This window comes from Castanea sativa, chromosome 12, assembly GCF_040712315.1.
Source record: "Castanea sativa cultivar Marrone di Chiusa Pesio chromosome 12, ASM4071231v1".
In the NCBI taxonomy this organism is placed as follows: domain Eukaryota; kingdom Viridiplantae; phylum Streptophyta; class Magnoliopsida; order Fagales; family Fagaceae; genus Castanea; species Castanea sativa.
The window spans coordinates 35,996,489-36,017,300 of NC_134024.1; the positions used below are offsets into that span (position 1 = coordinate 35,996,489).

Genomic DNA, 20,812 nt, shown 5'->3' on the forward strand with positions numbered 1-20,812 from the left:
AAAAGCGCATGGGTCTTTTATATTTTAAAACATAAATAAATGTAATGAAAACCAACAAAAAAGAATATAATAATAAAAAAAAAAAGTGTAGTATAATAGAATTTGAAGGTAACATTAGAAAGATGAATCCCTAAGAGTGACCAATCAAAAAAATTAAATAAAAAAAAAATAATGATCATCACGTATCATATTTATCTATCTATCTGACATGTGTATTAATTCTAAAAATCTATATCTTGTCAGCAGCCACCTCCTTTTTCTATTGTTTTTCTTTGATTTTCTGTCTCCATATGTCACAATACTGTAGGATTTCAGTTGTTGGTTTGGCTTATGTTTGCATTGTTGCCCCCTCTGTTATGATTCTAGTGTTTTATATGAATTAAATATAAGCTTAACCATATGTAGATCTATTATCGGCTTATCACTGGCAAATCAAATCATGTTCAGTTATATATATGGCAGTACAAAAAGAGAGGAGAAGCTTCACAACCAAACTTTATATTAAAGACAAGGCATTTGCTTTGAGAAGTGCATTTTCACCCTCATGATGCTCCATTTTTGTTGACTGCTGAGGTCAATTATCCAAAAAACATTCAACCCCTTTTAGGTTTACTTGTGATATCCTCCTCCAGCTGTTTTTATGGCAAATGCTCATTCCCGTGAATGTGTTAATGACTGCTAAACTACCTCTCATATCCATACCTTTCTTCTTTGTGCCTTCATTTTTCATAGATGGTTCGACTAGCATGCAAGTCGAGCCTTCTGCTTCAATGCGGTTTCAAGTGCATGCAAATGAAGTGCAGGGACATTATAATAGTAAGGTTTCTCCTATGGAAACATTTTGTACTATTCCTACTGGTTCACACAATGCTGCTAATAATCATTTACCTAGTAGAACAGGAAATGCTATTTATGACCCCACAGTGGATGCAATGGAAACTTATTAAATACCGCCTATTGGGAGAAGCCAACGGGGAAGCTCTACTAACTTAGATACTACTGGTGGTCAATACCGTGATTCATGGAGTACCTGTGTATATTTCAAACAGCCTGGATCTTGTTGAGATTGGACACCATCAGTTCTTACCTGAGAGAGATCTAAGTGGTTGGGAGCTACCTTTTTTGCAAGGATGGTTTGTGGGTCAAAGCCAAGCTGGTGTTCCTTCAGTGCTGCCTCTTAATGATGATGGCAGTAGTCGTGAGCCATCAGCTTAATATATAAATTTTTCCATCTTGGCATCTCATCCGTCTACTCAAAACGTGACAATGCCAAGAGGCATCAGCCCGCCTGGCATTTCTGGAAGATCTAAGATGCTAGGAGGGTGCTGCTCTGGTTAATGCCCCAAGTGATTAGGTTGATACTCAACCCATTATCAGTAGAATCCAGTCGAAAATCACCACCTCACTGGCTACTGTAGCTACGGCAGAGCTACCTTGCACTGTGAAGCTAAGGGTATGGCCAAATGATGTTGAAAATCCTTTTTTCCCACTTAATGCTGAAAGATGTTGCTTACCTTACCCCATGTCGTCCTATGTAGGTAAGCAGGAAATTTTAACATTCAGATACAACTGTTATGGTGCTTTAGTATTGTAATGGGTATTAGTGTCGTGGCATGGGTGAGGTCATGGGTTCAAGTCCCATTGATTGTGTATAACTTAAAAAAACAAAAAAAAAGGGTGCCGTAGCACGGCTTTCAATTTTCAAATATCTATTGCATTTTCTTTTGGACAAAGGCCACCATTTGTATGGACCTGCAATATTCTTTATTAGGAGTGATGTCATTTTAAACAGGGTGTTGCATTTAACATTTTTTTGGGCTGCAATTGTATTTGAAGTGAAATGAGTGCCCATTTTTTGCCTTGTAGGAGATTTTTAGCGGCATGTGTTGCATGCACTCTTCCTCATATAGAGGCTGACCCAGGATATCAGACTCTAATCCATCAAGATCCTGGAGCTGGAACATCCCCAGCACAACATCCGGTCAAGTCATATACGAGCTTCGCACTTATTCTCTTGAGAAGGCAGCATAAAGCTTCATTCCCATCATTAACTCTTGTCATGCATTCAACATTTCCCTTATGTTATTGTTTTTCCTGTTAAATTTTTATGTTGGTGTGTCATCTTATGAACTTGTCTATTTTACTTTTGCAGCTTTGGTTTAGTGCTTGTATCACAAGCCATAAGAGCTGCTCAGGGTTTGACTTCTATCCAGGTCAGTTGTCTTTCGTGGATAAATGGAATGTGCATCTGAATTCATTGTCCTATTGGTTGGAAATTTGTGTCAAGTTCTCATATTTCAGTCTTTTAAAACCACAATTCTTCATTGATCCATAAAACAACTAGGTTGCATGTCACCAATCCAATAATTTAGGCAATTGCGATTGGTCCATTATTCAACAAATGTATTAATTTTTACATAGAAGTTTACTTTTTATTAGAAAGTGTATGCATAATAGGAAAAAAGGAAATTTAGAGACCTCAATGATGTGCCAGTGATTTCACCAATGACATAGTTCAGTGTTATATGCATGAGTTGTTCACATATATTATACTAGTTTAAGTTTTTACGCCATGTTCATCGACATTTTTGTGTTAGCCTTGCTTCAAAAGGAACTGCAGGACGCAAGATGTCTCTGCAGTTTTATTGTAATCTACCAGTTTGACTGATGATTCAAATTGTTTAATGTAGTTTGGCCAGACTAAATCAAGACTGGTCAATGAGAGAATGGTCAACAGTCTAAGAAATCCAACTGTCCAGTTCTGGGTTAAGACATTACTCATTACAGCTGTGACCTATATAGTATAATAGGGAAGTCTTTGGCCCTTTTGTTTCTGGAATTACATAAAGTTTGTAATAAGGTCAAAATGTTTTTGTTACAAATTCTAAATGTTAGTGGACATAGGTCTTTTTTTGTATACTGCTTTTCCCCCTTGCTTCTTTATCTTAATTTTGAATGCTCTTAATTAGTATGAGTAATACAATTGCCATTGTTTCATAGAATTTTACAAGCTTACTTAATGAATTTTATAAAGGGAGGATTTAATTGAGGATGCTCAAAATTTGTGTGGGATTTTGCATATTGTGCGTAAAAACAACCCCAACAACCCCCCCCTATGGGTGGTCCTTTCTTTGCCTTCTAAACCTAGTTCTAAAATTTGATGTACTTTGTGAACGTTCATTTGGTTTATTTACTTGATTGAAGTGTTGAAACTTCAGTGTCTTGTTTGCATTGTTGTCTAAGATCCCAGAGGATTGGTACAACCAAAAAACTTCATGTTATTGTAAGCTGAACATGTGCATTTGCTGTATTTGCAGTTCTCACCTACATCTGAGTACACGTCACTTGCCCATGGTCGATATCATGGTTCTCTTTTTACAAGCATTGTCAATGATGGGGAAACAACATTACATATTACACTATTCTGGAGGTAACAACATTTTCTTGGCTTTATTTGTTACAATAGATTCCTTTCATGAATTTTCTTTTAACTGCTACTTTACTATGCTGGAAAATTTCTCTGTTAGACTCAATTCTCTACAAAGTTTCAAATATGGAACTCGTGGGAGTGCTTCCAAGTTCAGAGGATGAGGTCTGGTCAATGTTGCTTGCTTTCGTCCAATTGCTCGAGGAGGTCTATTTTATGGAAGAAAGGTGTGGCTGGGTACGTTCAGAGAAATCTTGGTTATAATTAGTGTTGATATTATTAAAATTGCTTTTTTACTGTTGAATATAGGAAAAGGGAAGCCTAGGGTTTTGCAGTGTGATGGTGCTCGAGGTGTGAATTGCACTGGATTAAATTACATTCCTGAGGAAAACATGGCTTTTGTAAGATAGTGATCAGTTTGTGGCCTATTCTTCCTTTTTTTTTATGATTTTTATTTTTGAATATGAAAAGCCTTGTTCTTTTTACATTTTGATGCATATTCCTCCCCCCAAACTCTCCCTTCCCATCTTTTTTTCTTCTTATTTTTCTTTTATTCCTCCTTTTGTTCTGTCACAATACTATTTCTAACTTAATTGTAAATAATATTGTAGCTTAAAGAATATTAACATGCTAACAAAGCAGGGGCTTATCTTCTACTTTTCATGTAGTTGGTCTCATTAGTGTGTGTATGTGTGTGTGTGTGTGTGTGTATTATTGTTTGATATTTACAATAATGAGAGAGGGGATTTGAGCCTTGGTTCTCCTCATAAAGGAGAGCAGAAATGCCACTAAACTAGGCTCTTGGCAGTGATCTTAGTAATATGTAACGTAAAAAAAAGTCTTTTGATTTTATCTAGGCCTACTTTTGGGAGGAAAAGATTTGTCAAATTAGTATATAAAGCATCCCAAATGCAAATTTGGGTGTGTTAACAAGTAAGCAAGATTAAGGTTCCCGAAAAGATTAACCATTAGAATTGCTGCTAAATGACTAAAATAGAGGTGCTTCTTTATAAAAGCTCTAATTCACTAAATTATTTGAAACTTAATTTATAGAATTTTCCCTAAAGTATAAACCATCATAACAATGAGGTACATGAACTCTATTATTCCCTTATTATTACTCACCAAAAAAAAAGTAATTTATATATTTTACACATTAATTTTTGTAATTCTTTTATGATAAATTTCAAAAATAAAAATGTTGAGTCAAACATGTAAAAAATATTATTTGAAAAGTGAAAACTATTTTCCAAAAAATATATTATTTGAAAATTGTTTTTATATTGTTTGAAAACAAAAATAAAATTTCTTTCTATCAAATATGCCTCAAAATGTAGGAACAAAAAAATACGACTTAAAATAAAAACTATTAGGGCCCATTTGATAGTAGTGTTTAAGTATTATTGTTCAGTTTTTAGAATTGTGAAAATACATATTTGAGTATTACAGAAATGCGAAATACGAAATATGTGTAAAAAATGTTATTATTATTTAGGGGGTGTTTAGGAGAGTAGTTTAAGTTATGTTGTTTGAATGTTTTTGATATACGTGTGGATGAAAAAGTGTGTGAAAAAGTATATAATGTTGTTTAAAATATGTTAAAACTATAGTGCCAAACAGACTCTTAAACACTAAAAATTATTGTTTAAAATCCATTACCAAACAGAATATCTCTAGAAATGCATTGCACGGTTGAAGACCCCTCACCTACCCAAGTCTTTTTTCTTTTTGGTTTTTTAGAATGCCACCCGCGCAAAGTTGCTAACCACTTTGACCAGTGTGATATTATATGATAAAACACAACCTAAATTTGATAAATATAAAAACAGATGTTTTACTTTTAATAATAAATAAATTTGACATGACAGCTTGTCAATCCAAAAGAGTGAAAAGACACAGTCAAATAATTTTTAAAAAAAATGTATTTTATGGAACTAAACCAACGTATCTTCGATGGCATTATTTGACAACTGATGATCAGATTTGATTGACTGACTTAAGGAAAAAGCAAACACAAAAAAGTTCTTATTCGAACAACCAAAGCCACTTAGTTACCAGTACTGCTACAATAACCACTAACTCCTACCAGTGCATGCCACAAAAAAAAAAAAAAAAAAAAAGGAGAAGATCAAATCTCTATGCTTACATCAGCATGTCATTATTGTTTCTGAGTCGCCTACATTCTACACATTACAATGATACAATAGGCATAGGATGGATACCCACTACACAATATAATGATACAATAGGCATATAGGATGGATACCTGTAACAAATTCCATTGATAAAAAATTCATATTTTTATAGCCAGTATCAGAAATTTCAAAATAAACCATTATTTAAAAAAATTAGAAAAAATATGTGCTCTTTTTGTTGATAATGACAAAAAAAAAAAAAAACATTTTTGTTTGCCATAATATAAATTCAATACAATAATTCCCCAATTTTCAACGCTACAAGTTTTTATACCAGCTTTTTTTTTTTTTTTTTTTTGAGAAACAAAAAAGAATTGACAAGCTAGGGTAAGAAATCGACACTTTTCATATTCCTTTATATTTAGTGGATAATATATTCTGAAATTTGGATTGATATCATCAAGGTTTAAGTCACTTCAAAAATTATTAATTTAATTCCCAAAGACAACTTAACCCCTCCAACCCTCCGTTATTTATTATTCCCAATCAATGTGCAAATCTTAAAAACTAACATTATATATTATAATTAATAATAAAAATTGGAATAAAAATAGCAGCAACCAAAAAAAAAAATCCCAAAATTACCATTTAAAGCAGAATAGTTAAAAGAAAAACAGAAAGCCCTATGTATTCTTAAAAAAATCCTTTATAGATTCCCAAATACCCCATATAATCGAGCTATGGCCGCCATTTCCATTACCGTTTCCATTGCCATTGCCATCTTTATTCTCGTCCCCACCTCCAGCTCCCATTTTCTTTCTATCTCCATCGCCAGCTTTCACCACATTTATGTTCATTTTCTCGTCCATCATCCTGAGAGTATCGAGCACTTCACCGGCATGAGTTAACATAGAGCTTAGGATAACATCCCTTTTTAACTCGGAGACCCCATGAAGCAACTCAGAAGCTTCCTTATCCTACACAATAAAAATAAAAAGTTAAAAAATGAGGTTTTTTGAGGAAAAAAAATGTAAGAAGAAAAAATAAAATGAGAAAATACCAGTTTAATCGACGGATCCTACAGTTTTTCCATGTGAATCAAACATGAAAGGGTCTCCTCCGAGCCATCAATAGCAAGGGAGGAAGCCACGGCAATGAGATTGGCAACCAATTGAATGGATGCCGTTACCAAAGAGATGGTGGCTAGCTTCTCATAACCACCACCTTGAAAGCCCTCTTTGAGCTCTTCTTTTGTCACTTTCCTAGCCACTAAATCCTCTCCATTAACTCCTATGGTAACAGACCCTCTTTTCACCATTGTAGAAGTCTGTACGGATACTTCAAATCCCCGAAGGAAATGAAGTATTCTGTTCACTACACCGGCGGAGTGAGGAGAGAATCTTTTCATTTTTTTAGGTTAAGGTTGAGAATGTAGGATAAGCTAATGTTTTGAGGTTTCAGCTTTTGGTGTTTGTAATATTTGATCTAAGGGTATCAACTAAGAAAGAAAAATGAGAGAGAAGATAAATGACTTGAACTATGAGAGAAAAATAAGAGAAAGCTTACACACAGAGAGTATGAGTATAAAAGAAAAGAGAGTAGAAGTGATAGACTTAAAGCCTACACACTGAGAGTACGAGTATAAAAGAAAAGAGAGTGAATATGAGAGAGAAAAATGAGAGAGAAGGTGAATAAAAGATGTGCAAAATGAGAGGAATAGAACCTGATCCCCTCTTTCAAAATAAGAAAACTAACACGCCAACCACTATGCTGAGCGCCTTAAACGTGTATTTTATCATATCTATTTTTTTTTTTTTTTTTAGTTTTGAGTATAATTTTTCAATTTATCATAATGCCTCTCACCTAATCTATTATTATTTGATTAATTTATTATTATTTGATAATTTTATTACCTGTTTACGAATTATGCTTACAAGGGAATATACAATTTATAAATTTATGTTGAAAATGATTTAACTTTAGACAATTTCTATTTGAAAGATTACTAAAGACAAATATTTTACACTTGTTTATGCTTTATTATTTTCTAATAATCTTGTGAAAATGGTGAAAAATCATTTGAAAGTTGTATAAATTTTTTAAGACATATTTTTAGTAAAATTTTGTTGATGTTTACCATTTAATACCTTTATTTGTATTTTATTACTATTATAAATTTTATTCAAGTCCATCTCATAAACTAAAGCTTTTTTTTTTTTTTTTTTTTTGAGAATAAACTAAAGCAATTTAATGTTTTAGGTCATAGACTTCTACAAACTATATGAAAAAGAGACAATGGCTCCATCTACAGTAGTCTTTGGTTTATTCAACTTAGTGAGACAAAACTCACCGTTTTGCTTGAGCTGGCTTTTTAAATATTTGTATGTGCCAACACAATATTGTTGTACTGACTCAAAATATTCTTATAATATTTTTACGATTATTGAGGTGTTAATTCTTTATTATTTAAAACAAATTAATAAATATGGAATTGGGACCAACTACAATTGAAAACATATGTATTGTGAAAATGTTATAATATCTTCTTGTTGTCACAATATTTTCACAATTGCTGAGAAATCAATTCCTTATAGATCGAAATAAAATAAAATGTCAAGTTCAAAAATTTTCACAATAATTTCAAAACAAATCCTAAGTGCAAGGTATTTTTTATGGATAAAAAAAAATGATATCAGTAATGAGACCAATTTAAAACCAGTAACAATTTGTTATCAAAAAATTGTTGTGAAAATGTAGTAAAGGTAACATTTTTCTAGAATAAAATAATAAAACATTAGATCTGGTTCTATCCCTGCTAAAAATAAAAGTATTGTGGAAATGTTATGATATTTTTTTGTGCTCCTAGACTTCTTTTTTATTCTAGTCAAATTGAGTGAGTCAAAATTTATTATTTTACGCACTGTTTTCATGTGAAGTCTTCTTATTTTTTGTTTTTAATACACAATTTAAAGTGGTGGTTCCAATTTAAAACCAGTAGCAATTTATTATCTAAGATTTGTTGGGAAAACATTGTGTACGTAAAAAAATAAAATATTAGACCAATACCTACCATAGTTGGAAATAAAAGATACTGTGAAAATGTTTGATATTTTGTTGTGTTTCTAGGCTTCTTTTTTGGTTTAGAAAAATTTGCTAAGCCAAAATTCATTGTTTCAAGCACACTTTTCTTCAATTGGCGTGTGTGTTTATTTATTTTTTAAAATGCACAGTTCAGAACCAGTAATAATTTACCATCTAAGATTTATTGTGAAAATGTTATGAATGTAACATTACTTTAAAATAAAATAATAAAATATTAGACTAGGATCCATCATTGCTAAAAATAAAAGTATTGTAAAAATATGGTGAAATTTCGTTTCATTGCTATACGTATTTTATTTGGATTAGTCGGTTTTGTTGAACCAAAATTCATTGTTTTATACATAATTTTCTTGGGCTGCATTTTTTTATAAAACATTTTTTAATGTTTAAACACACACGCGCGCACAGAGTTTTACACACACACAAAAAGAGACAAAAAAGCACTTTCACCCTTTTAAGTTTGGGTTAGTTTCTTTCTTTCCCTAAATTAAAGTTGAAAATTTTCCTCCTTTATATTTTATAAAGGAGCATATACCCCTACTATTACACCCTTAGATAAACCCTAATGAAATTTTATGATTTCTAGAATATTCTATTGTGCAATGTATAAAATACACCCCACTAAATTTCAATGTACCAAAAAATTTCTTCATGTATTTTGAATTTTATGTCCCAAAAATTTTCTTTTGTTATCTTCTTTTTTAATTTATTTTCTTGTTTAAAAGGGCTTTCCATTTTAAAACTTAAGTTAAACATCATATTAGTTATGCTCATAAAATATGATAATAAAGAAAGAAGTATGGATAACAAAATCTTCATTGTAGACTATTGCGCATCGGCGGACGCGAAGCAAGCTGCTTGGCGAGCGGCATCGGGGGACGCGAGTAGTGTTGGCGTTGGAGGAGAGGTGAGTTGCTTGGCGAGCGGCGGAGGTGAGCTACTGGTGAGCGGCGGAGGCGAGGTGGCGGGTGGAGAGATCACTGTGGTGGATTGTGAGAGAGGCTGAGATAGAGAGAGAAAGGGGAGAGGGAACGGCTGAGAGAAAGTGAGGGATACTAAAAAAAATTAGGTAAAATATCAGAGGAGAGAGAAATTATTAAAAAATTAATATTTTCATATAACACACCTATCCGTACTGTGTTATCTTTGAAACACCACTGTTCATATGTGCCAAATGTTTTGACATTTGACACACCTCATGAGGGAGGAGTTTTAGTATTTGATGTGCTAAATGTGTCATATTATAGCATTTAACACATTTAACACACCTGATACGAATGCTCTTTCATACTAGCAAATACTCCTTCACCTGGAGCGATTCGCCTTATTATCAACAGTGTCTTTTGTTTGCAGTCATAATTAGGTGATGATTTTGCATCATTCTTTTCTACCAATTCGTAACATAGTTTGGTCGAGTGAATTCGTTTCATATTTGTGAGAATCACATAATCAAATCAACTGCCCCTTCCCAATTTTCAACCTAGCTTCTTTGTGTACGCATATTCGTATTGTTCAAATGCTTGATATTTTTATATACTTTAAAGCAAAAAATATCTGGTGATGGCTTATTTTTTCTTCCTTCTATGGTAATGAGTCTCATATTTTACTATAATGCAGTTTATGAGACAAGGTGGGAAGGAGTATATCTGCAAAGAATGTCATGAACATGAGCCAAGTATTGTGGAGAAAGTTGTCTGATCACTTTTAGTGTTAGCTTGTTTTTGGAAGATTTATTGTTTTAACAATTATAAAGGCTATGACCTCAAATTCAAAATCTTTACTGATGACAATCTTGACTTTAGAATGCCATTTTTGGAAAATAATCCTACTGATGGTATCTAAGAACTTCTCACTGGATTGTTCTTGTACCATGTCAGCTGTAGTGTAAACTGTTTCATCTACTTCTTCATCAGAGGGGTTTTGAAATGATGGACCTTCCTTATTGCCTTGTTAAGAAATGCTTTCTAAATGTTTCACTCTTTGATCAAGGAAATTGTGATCAACCCTAAGAATGGTTTAGTTCTTGCTTAAGGGTTCTAACCTCTAACTTTGTTTCCTTGATTTCCTTTTGAAGGTCGTTGACCATAACTTCCTTCTTGGATTTGGTAAACCTATTGTAGATCTTTTCTAGGTCTACTTTAGGTTCCTGAATCCTTACTTCGGGTTTACTGGTTTCCCTTACTAAGGTTTCATAAAATTTTCTAAGCTTCTGAGCTTTGATGATTGGATCTTCTATCTATTCTATAAGATCTAGAAGAAGCTCTTCTCACTTACTAAGAACACTGATAGTTTTGTTCCTACAACAACTATCTTTGCATGGTATGGATGCATCCATGCCACTAGAGGTACTAAAGGAGGCTTTAGAGGGTTCAAAGGATGATTGGTATAACTGGTGGATCTCTTGGTCACTAGAACTACTGGGAGACTCACTTTCTAAGTGGTCAAGTTCTAATAGCTTAAAGATCTCATCCTTACTAGTTTGGTCACTAACAAGTGGACTTTGCTCCCTACGGCAATAACAATGTGGTCTTAATGATGAGGAGAATGAATTATTTTCCAGGGATGAACTTAGGGAAGACCATGAAAGAGGCAACTGCTTAAGTTTCAATAATTCCTACCATCACACCACCTTTTAGGCTGGGCTATAAACCTACTAATGATGACTTGCTAGAAATGGAGGTGAGAAGAATGGCCTGTGCAAAGGCCAAAGCAAAGGGACTTCCTTGTCTGCTGGAGCCCTTAAAGCCTTACACTCCCACATTGAACGGGAAATTTGTCATAGCTAGATATAGTCAACGTCATTGGGGATTCCTTAAACTAAGATACGATCCTGTTGAAAACAATGGTGCTTGGGTTTGAGCTATTCTTTAATTGTGACAACAAGCTTCTAGAACTAAAGAAGGAAGACACAAATTGGATCCCAACTGATTGGGCTGATTACATGGATCCTGATGCAATAATTATGCTTTTGGGAGACACCATTTGCAATATAGAAGAAGAAGAGAACTGGGAGGCTTACCAACATGCATTGAAAAGCCCATATGAAGCAAGAACAAATGATGAAGATGAGGAAGGGGGAGAATCTCCAAGCGATGATGATGAAGGTAGCGACAGCAAGAGTGATAGTTGTAGTAATAACAGCAGTAGTGACAGTGGAGATAGTGAGGACAACAACAGTGATAATGATAGTGACAACAACAGTAGTGAAGATTATGATAACCAATATAGTGGCAATGATAGAAGAGAACCCCTAATGATAGAGAGGATGAAGATGTAGGATCTTTCTACGAAGACCATTTTGATGATGATGTGGACTACTATGATGGAGATATAGAGGATGATGCTGAAGCTGAGGCTATAGATATAAAGGAAGGTATAGAAGCTGAAGATGAAGAAAATGAGCTAGATGCTGAAGACGAAGGTGTAGGAGGCGATGTTGAAGTTGAAGATGAAGAAGTGGAGGAGGCTACAAAAGTTGAAGGTATAGACTATGATGATTACCCCTATGGGCAGCCCTCAAATTAGAGCTGCATTACTAATGTTAGTTCAAGATCAGGACCTTAATATGACAAGCATGGTAGAGAAATTCCAGAGTTAGGGTCATTCCATAATTCAAAACTTGGCTCATTGACCCCATACACTGAGGAAGAAGATGACATAGATGCTATATTGGCCATATTAGACAGAAAGATGATGATCCATAGTTTCAGAAACCTAACTTTGAAGAATCTTGAAGATGAAGATGAGAGGAAGGGTGGGAATGAGTCAGAGTACTTCCCCTAATACATCCACTTGAGCAATCAAGGGAAGCAAGATCAGTTTGGTGAGTGGATGGACAACATAGAGCATCTGGATGCTTATGTGTTTGACAAGCCCATAGATATGGAGATTGATGGTGAAAATATAGATTATATGGATGAAGAGCCCATGGAACTAATTCTGAGGGAAGAAGGAACTCACTAGGAACCAGCTGCCATTGTAAAAGCCATAACTGAGTTGAAGAATTGGGTATGGGAAGGAGTAGCCCACCCCATGGAGGACTCTCTGGAGAAGATCAAGACCGTTGAGCCAATCACTCTTACCAAAAACATTTTCTTTATCCCTATTGAGTCTGTTTCTACTAGTATTATTGTTCCTATTGAGTCTGTTTATGATCGTATTCCTATTGAGTTTATTTTTGTTGAGTTTGTTAAGAACTCTATTCCTTATAATATGATTTTTGATTCTGCTTATTTGTTGGCTTTGAATGTTTTTATTTTAGAAATTGGTAGAGAAACTTTTAATAATGAAGAATTAAAACAAGGGCATGTAGATCCTATAAAAGAAGAAACCCAACCTATTAACTTGGGAACTGATGATGAACCTAAGATAATACAAATGGGCAACACCTTAACCTCCTCTGAGAAAGATGCATTAGTCGCACTACTAACAAAATTCAAAGAGGTATTTGCATGGTCATACGAAGACATGCTTGGGATTGATATAGAAATAGTGCAACATTGCATTCCAACAGATCCAACCATGAAGCTGGTTAAGCAGAAGCGTAGAAGAATGAAACCAAAGTGGACTCTCAAGATCAAAGAAGTTGAGAAATAGTACAATGTGAGATTTCTAAGTGTGGTCAACTACCCAAAATGGCTAGCTAATATGGTTTCGGTGCCGAAGAAGGATGGGAAAGTAAGAATGTGTGTAGACTTCTGAGATATTAATAAGACTAGCCCAGAAGATGATTTTTCCTTGCCTCACATTGACATCCTAGTTGATAACATAGCAAGACACGCCTTGCTATCATTTATGGATGGTTTTTTGGGATATAATCAGATAAAGATGGCTCTGGAAGATATGGAGAAGACCTTCTTCATTACTCTATGGGGGATGTATTGCTACAAGGTCATGCTATTTGGCCTTAAGAATGTTGGTGCTACTTACCAATGTGCAACCACTACTTTGTTGCATGATTTGATCCACAAAGAAGTAGAAGTTTATGTTGATGACATGATAGTGGAGTGTAAATATCATGAAGGGCACATACCAGCTTTATGGAAGTTCTTCGAAAGAATCCAATTCTATAAGTTGCGGTCGAATCCAAAGAAGTGCATTTTTGGTGTAATATCTAGAAAGTTGTTGGGGTTTATAGTAAGTCAAAGGAGAATTGAAGTGGATCCTAAAAAAATCAAATAAATTATGGAGATGAAGCCTCCCAGGATTGAAAAGGAGATTTGAGGATTTCTAGGGAGGATACAATACATTAGCAGATTTATAGCCCAGCTCACTATGACATGTGAGCCTCTTTTTTGACTACTCAAGAAAGAAGTTCCCACAGTATGGAATGAACAATGCCAAGAAACTTTTGAAAAGATTAAGAATTATCTAATGAAGCCACCAATTCTGGTTCCACTGGTACCTGAAAAGCCATTATTGTTGTATCTCACAATGATGGATATAATAATGGGGGCTTTGCTTGCTCAATACCTAGAGGAGTCTAGGAAAGAGAATGCGATTTATTACTATTAGGGACATTTTTTATTGGCATATCCTTTGACAAAATGCACTTTACTTGTATTTAGGTAAATCTAAGTAGGTTCAAGATGATCCTTACAAGTGGTTAAATTGAAGCCATGGAGATTACTTAAGAACTGCTCACGAAAAGTGAAATTTGCAGGTCTCGATAGCTCCTTGATAGAAGCTCGATCTATCAAAATTTATTAAAGCTCAACACTTGTCTCGATCTTTCGAGCTTACGGGATTCAGACTATAGCCAGCAGCGTTTTTATTCTAAAAGGCTATTTGTTTATGGGTTTGTATAATCCTTATTGGACTAGGAAAGCCCAAGGTTTGTGTAAATCTAGTTGGAATAGGAGAGCTCATTAAGCTCATATTTAAAGGAGGTGGAAAAAGAAAAACCTAACCCTAGAGAGCTTCATAAGGTTTTCTTTTTGAAACCCTAGCCTCCTCCCATAGAAGAAAGAGTTCTTGCTATTTCTTGTATGCCTTGGGGTTTTGTAACCAAGCAAAGTCTCTTGCACCAACATTAAAGATCTTATTGGTGTTTCTATATAAAGCTGCTACAAATCAACTACAACAATTAAAGGTTTGCTGTGGTATTAGTCATGTACTAGGATTCGTGCAAAGGAGTAAGCCACGTATTGGGATCCGCGCATCGATTGGTTAGTCACGTACTGGGAGCTGTGCATTGAAAGGAGAGATTGTCACTATAGAACAAGTCCAATTGTGTATTGGGGTAAGGGTTCAACTGTAGGTTGGTATAATGTACTGTGATTCCTTTATTTGTAACCGCTAGTTTTGATAATAGTGGATTCTCGGGAGTGGTGGCATTAAAATCACTCAGAGGGGTTTTTGCCTCGAAGGTTTTCCCCATTCGTAAACAAATCACCGTGTCAACTTTATTTTCCGCTGCATTATACTTTAGTTGGTGATTTGTTTGTGTTGTCATGTACATTCCATGTTAATTTGATTAATTAATAAACTTGGGTAATTAATCAATTAATTTATCACAAGGGGTCAATACATTCTTAGCCTATCAAGTGGTATCAGAGCAAGCACACTCTGATTAGGGTTAATCTTTGTTGTGTGATCCATTGATCCCTGTTGTCATGGAAACTCTCGTTTGTTTTGATTTGCATGGTCTTGTGTTGAATGATGATGATGATATTCAAGATGCCTATTGCAAGCTTTATAATTTTTGTATGAAATCTCTAGAATGTTTTTCAAAATTAAAAGCTCAATTTAAAAAGGTCAAACTTAAAAAAGATGATTTAATTGCAAAATTGGATGAAGCCAATAATTTGAATGAGAATTTTAAAAATCAAATTTCATCTCAGGTGGACAAAATTAAGAGTTTGGAAGAGCAATTAGTTGAATTTAAAACTAAAGTTGAAAATTTAACTCTTGTCAAACTTGTTGTTGAGCCTAACTCAAAAGAAAAAGATTTTTATATTCCCCCATTTAAAAGGAATAATGAAGAGTTGAAGGTTAATATTGCTAGGATAGACAAAGGTAAAAATTCTGATGTTAACGCTGAAGTTTCTAAACCTATGTCTCAAACGTTGGGGTAAGGGTTCAACTGTAGGTTGGTATAAGGTACTAGGATTCCTTTACTTGTAACCGCTTGTTTTGATAATAGTGGATTCTCAAGAGTGGTGACCTTAAAATCACCCGGTGGGGTTTTTGCCTCAAAGGTTTTCCCTATTCGTAAACAAATCACCATGTCAACTTTATTTTCCGCTGCATTATACTTTAATTGGTGATTTGTTTGTGTTGCCATGTACATTGCATGTTAATTTGATTAATTAATAAACTTGGGTAATTAATTAATTAATTTATCACAAGGTGTCAATACAAGGTATCAATTAATTAATAACTTGGTTATTGCAATAATGGACCCATTGAAATATTTGATGAAGAAGCATATGCAAGATGGGAAGACAGCAAAATGGGTTCTGCTTTTGTCAAAATTTGATATTAAATATGTGACTTAGAAGTGTGTAAAGGGGAGAGCAATTGCTGATCACTTAGCCCATTGTTCACCTGAAGAAGCTGAAGAAATCCAAGGAGACTTTCCATATAAGGATATCATAGGGATAGAATAAGAATCATGGAAGATGTATTTTGATGGAGCAACTAATCAAAACAGAAGTGACATTGAAGTTTTCTTAATTTCTCCAGAAGGGACACACATCCCATTCTCTGGTAGACTCAACTTTCTTGCCACTAATAATGCCACTGAATATGAAACTTGCATTATGGGGTTACAAGCGTTCCTAGGTCTTGAAGTGAAAGAGTTGGAAGTATATGGTGATTTAGCCTTGATAATTTCTTAAATTCAGAATATATGGTAGATCAAGGAAGAAAAACTGATGCATTATCATGAATGTCTTTAGAAGTTGGCCTCCAAATTCGGTAAGATCCACTACCAGTATGTGCCAAGAATGCAGAATCAGATTGCAGATGCTTTAGCAACAATGACATCCATGATGGATGGACCTAAGAAGGATGAAGCTCGACCAATAGTGGTGGAACAAAAAGAAGAGCCAGCTTATTTCATGTCAATAGAAGTAGATGAGGGAGTGAATGGGGAAGGTGAATGGTACTTAGACATTTTACAGTACCTTAAGGATAGGACATACCTAAAATTTACAGAAAAGAATGGCCAATTAACCATCAGAAGGTTGTTCACTAATTATATTATTTGTGGTGAGAGGCTTTACAGAAGATCATATGACGAAATCATCTCCTTTGCATGACTGCCAATGAAACACAACAAATAATTGAAGAGGTTCTTGAGTCAAGTTATAGGCCACATATGAATGCACACATTCTGTCATGAAAGATAATGAGACAAGGTTATTACTGGACTACTATGGAAGCAGACTGCGCAGCTCATGTTCAAAAATGCCATCAGTGCTAAGTCCATGGAGATCTAAAGCACATGCCAACTATGCCATTACATACCATGACTTTACCATGGCCGTTCTCTACATGGGGAATAGATATTATTGGTAAGATTCACCCAACAACGTCTAATGGCCATGAATTTATACTTGTTGTTATTGATTACTTCTCCAAATGGGTGGAAGCTACCTTATACAAGGTTTTGAACTCAAAGAAAGTCGCTCAGTTTATTCAGACTAATATCATTTGTAGATATGGGGTACCGCATGAAATTTTTTCAGACAATGGGATGCATTTCAAGGGAGAAATAGAGATATACTTCGATGTTTCAATATTTAGCACCATAAATCCTCACCCTATCGTCCTCAGACCAATGGATCAATTGAGGCTGCAAACAAGAATATAAGGCAAATTTTGAAGAAAAGCACAAAGAACTACAAGGATTGGTATCTATAGTTACCCTATGCACTTTGGGGTTATAGGATATTAATTCGGTCCTCCATAGGAGCCACTCCTTATTCATTGTTGTACGGGATAGAAACAGTCCTTCCCATTGAACTTTGACAAAATATTGATCCACTCGATCGGCCATGTCCAAGCTCAACAACATGTTCCTTATAGAAGTAGGATTTGTGTCCATAGGAGTGAAAGGTTTTCGTCCTTTTCCACCAGGCATTCCCTACTCATATTGGTATTGTCTCAAGAGTCTATTAGCTTTATAGAAAGTTGTCCTCCTTAATCCAACTATGAAGATGTGATCTGATCCCGGGGACTGCAACAAAGGAGGTGGGCGCTTTCACCAATAAAAATTCCCTCGAATAGAGACATTGAATTTTTATTCATAAATTTCACCTAGTTACTTCTAATTTGACACTCGATTTTGAGGACAGTCCTTCTGAGAAAATTGCTAGGACCATAATTAGCAACAGTAGGTGTAGCAATCATATCCAATCTTTCCATCAACCATATCTACAAAGTTAAGGGACTCCCAAGAAATTGTTGTGACTTTCCACCAAGAAATACATAATCCAGTCCTAAAAGAGTTTCTGCCAAGATTAGAAAAGCAGGATTATCACCATCCTTAACTTGACTAACAACACCTATGTCTCGATCATCCACAAAGCTTGGTCTTCCAAAGCAAAGAAACAATTTTCCCATGAAGCAAAGAGCTAAGCCTGTTAGGACATATGTGAATCATGTTAGAAACATATGTCAATTTAGAATTGGCTAATCCTTTGACAAAACACACTTTACTTGTAATCGGGTTGATCTAGGATGTGTTTAATACTTCAAGGAACAAGGTTTCAAGCTTAAGTGTTAAAGCCATGCAAATCTGTCCAAGAAACAAGTGAAGAAGTGCTGGATTTTAAATCTCAACAGCTAGTCTCTATCAAGGTTTAAGAAGCTGTTTCAGCCCGATGCTCGACAACTACTCGATAGATACCCTATCTATCAAGATTTATGAAAAACAGATTTTTAGTTCTGATTTCATTCAATCCGTGAATAGATGTATGGAATTTCCTTTCTCATAACCCTAAACATATATAGGGATTATTTTAAGGGTTGTCAAAGGCGCACAAGTGTGTAGCAAAGTTTTGTTCATGCAAATTGTGACTGGAGATAGAATTTGCCCTAGTTCATCTTTCTCTTGAAGAAGCTACTGCATTTGTACGCCGTTGGGTTTTATGACCAAGAAGCTTCATGATCTTCATCGTGTTGATGAACTGAAGAATTTTGCAGCCAACATCTTTCACAAGTTGGTGATTAAGCTGCGTACTAGGATCCACGCATCTATTGGTTAATCACGTACTGGGAGCCGTGCATTAAAATGAGAGATTGTCACTATAAAACAAGTCTAATTGTCTATTGGGGTAAGGGTTCAACTGTAGGTTGATATAAGGTAATGAGATTCCTTTACTCATAACCGCTTGTTGTGATAATAGTGGATTCTCAGGAATGGTGACCTTAAAATTACCTAGTGGGGTTTTTGCCTTGGAGGTTTGCCTCATTCGTAAACAAATCACCGTGTCAACTTTAATTTTCGCTGCATTTTATTTTAGTTGGTGATTTTTTTTGTTTTGCCAGGCATATTGTATGTTAATATGATTAATTAATCAACTTGGCTAATGAATTAGTTAATTTATCACAAGGGGTTAATACATTCTTGGCCTATCAAGTGGTATCAGAGTAAGCACACTTTGATTAGGTTTTAATCTTTGCTGTGTGATCCATTGACCCCTGTTTGTCATGGATAAAGGATAGTCACTCATTATACCTCATTTATTTGATGGTACGAACTATGCATACTGGAAAGTACGCATGAGAGCTTTCTTGCAATCTTTAGATGAGAAAATGTGGCAAGCTATGGAGATAGGTTGGACCAAGCTGAAGGAAGTTCCGGCTGATTGGGATGATGCTAAGATCAAGGTGGCAAACTTCAACAGCAGGGCATTGAATGCTTTATTTAGTGCGATCGTAAATGAAGAGTTCAAGAAGATACCTCCACTGAAACTACGAAGGAAGCATGGACCATCCTCCAAAAAACCTATGAAGGAACCAAGGCTATCAAGGATTCAAAGCTTTAAAGGCTCACTACAAGCTTTGAAGAGATCAAGATGGAGGAGGATGAGTCATTTGATGAGTTTTATACCAAGCTCAAGGACATAGTGAACATAGCATTTAATCTTGGGGAAACCATTCCTGAACCCATGATTATTAGAAAGGTACTCAAATCTCTACCCGAGAGATTTCATGCCAAGATCACCAGTATTGAGGAATCAAAAGACATCGACAAAATTCCTTTGACAGAACTAGTTGGCAATCTGCAGACCTATGAGTTGGGTTTGACAAGAATTGGGAAATCAAGTAAGGGTAAGAGCATGACACTAAAGGGTAAGAGCAGTGACATGGATAAGTCTTCAGACGATGAAGATTCTAAAATGAAGTCTTACATCACAAGGCAACTCAAGAAGTTCATGAAGAATGCCAATGCAAAGGGCTTCAACAAGGACCGTCGACAATCTAGTTCTTCTCAGTTTAAGAGCCAAGATGAATGGACGAAGGATGCTAGGGAAGGCAGTCAGTACACTGTTCCTTTAGGACCTAAGTGTTTTGGGTGTCAAGGTTTTGGACACATGAAATATGAGTTCCCTACATATCTCAAGACCCTTGGGAAAAGAAAGGCACTTGAAGCTACATTGAGCGACGCCGAACTTGAGGATGATTCTGAAAATGAGGATGATAGAATCCTAAATGCCTTCACCACCACTGTCAATCCTACTGAGGAGATTGTTCAAGACGTGGATTAAGAAGAGGATTTGGTGGATCCTAAGTTTGAAAATATGGATGAGCAAGATGACATCCATACAGCCTATGCGAAATTATACAAGGTCTTGGAAAATCATGAGAAGTTGTATAGGTTGGCCACCAAGAAGCTCATTGATATGGAGCTTGAATGAGAAGAAATCTCCATAAAGTTTGATGAAGCCAATCAGACTATTGGAGCACTAAGGTTTGAGAACAATTTCTTAGTTGAGGAGACCAAGAAGCTTGAGGCAGAATTGTTCCAAGTCAGAGCTCAATTGGAGAGAACTTTAAGAGCAAAGCTTGATGAGATGCTCAGCCTTCAGAAATCTGCTTATGATCGAACTGGTTTAGGGTATGATTTCTCTTCTCCTAATATTGCTTCCTCTAGTACTGCTATTTTTGTTTCTCCTACTAATAATGTTGAATCTAA

At 35.2% G+C, this 20,812-nt stretch overlaps 1 pseudogene; it reads left to right on the top strand.

The window, feature by feature from the left end:
• The first annotated feature begins 671 nt into the window (after positions 1–671).
• LOC142620598 (uncharacterized) lies at positions 672–3,837 on the top strand (annotated as a pseudogene).
• Positions 3,838–20,812: the final 16,975 nt, after the last annotated feature.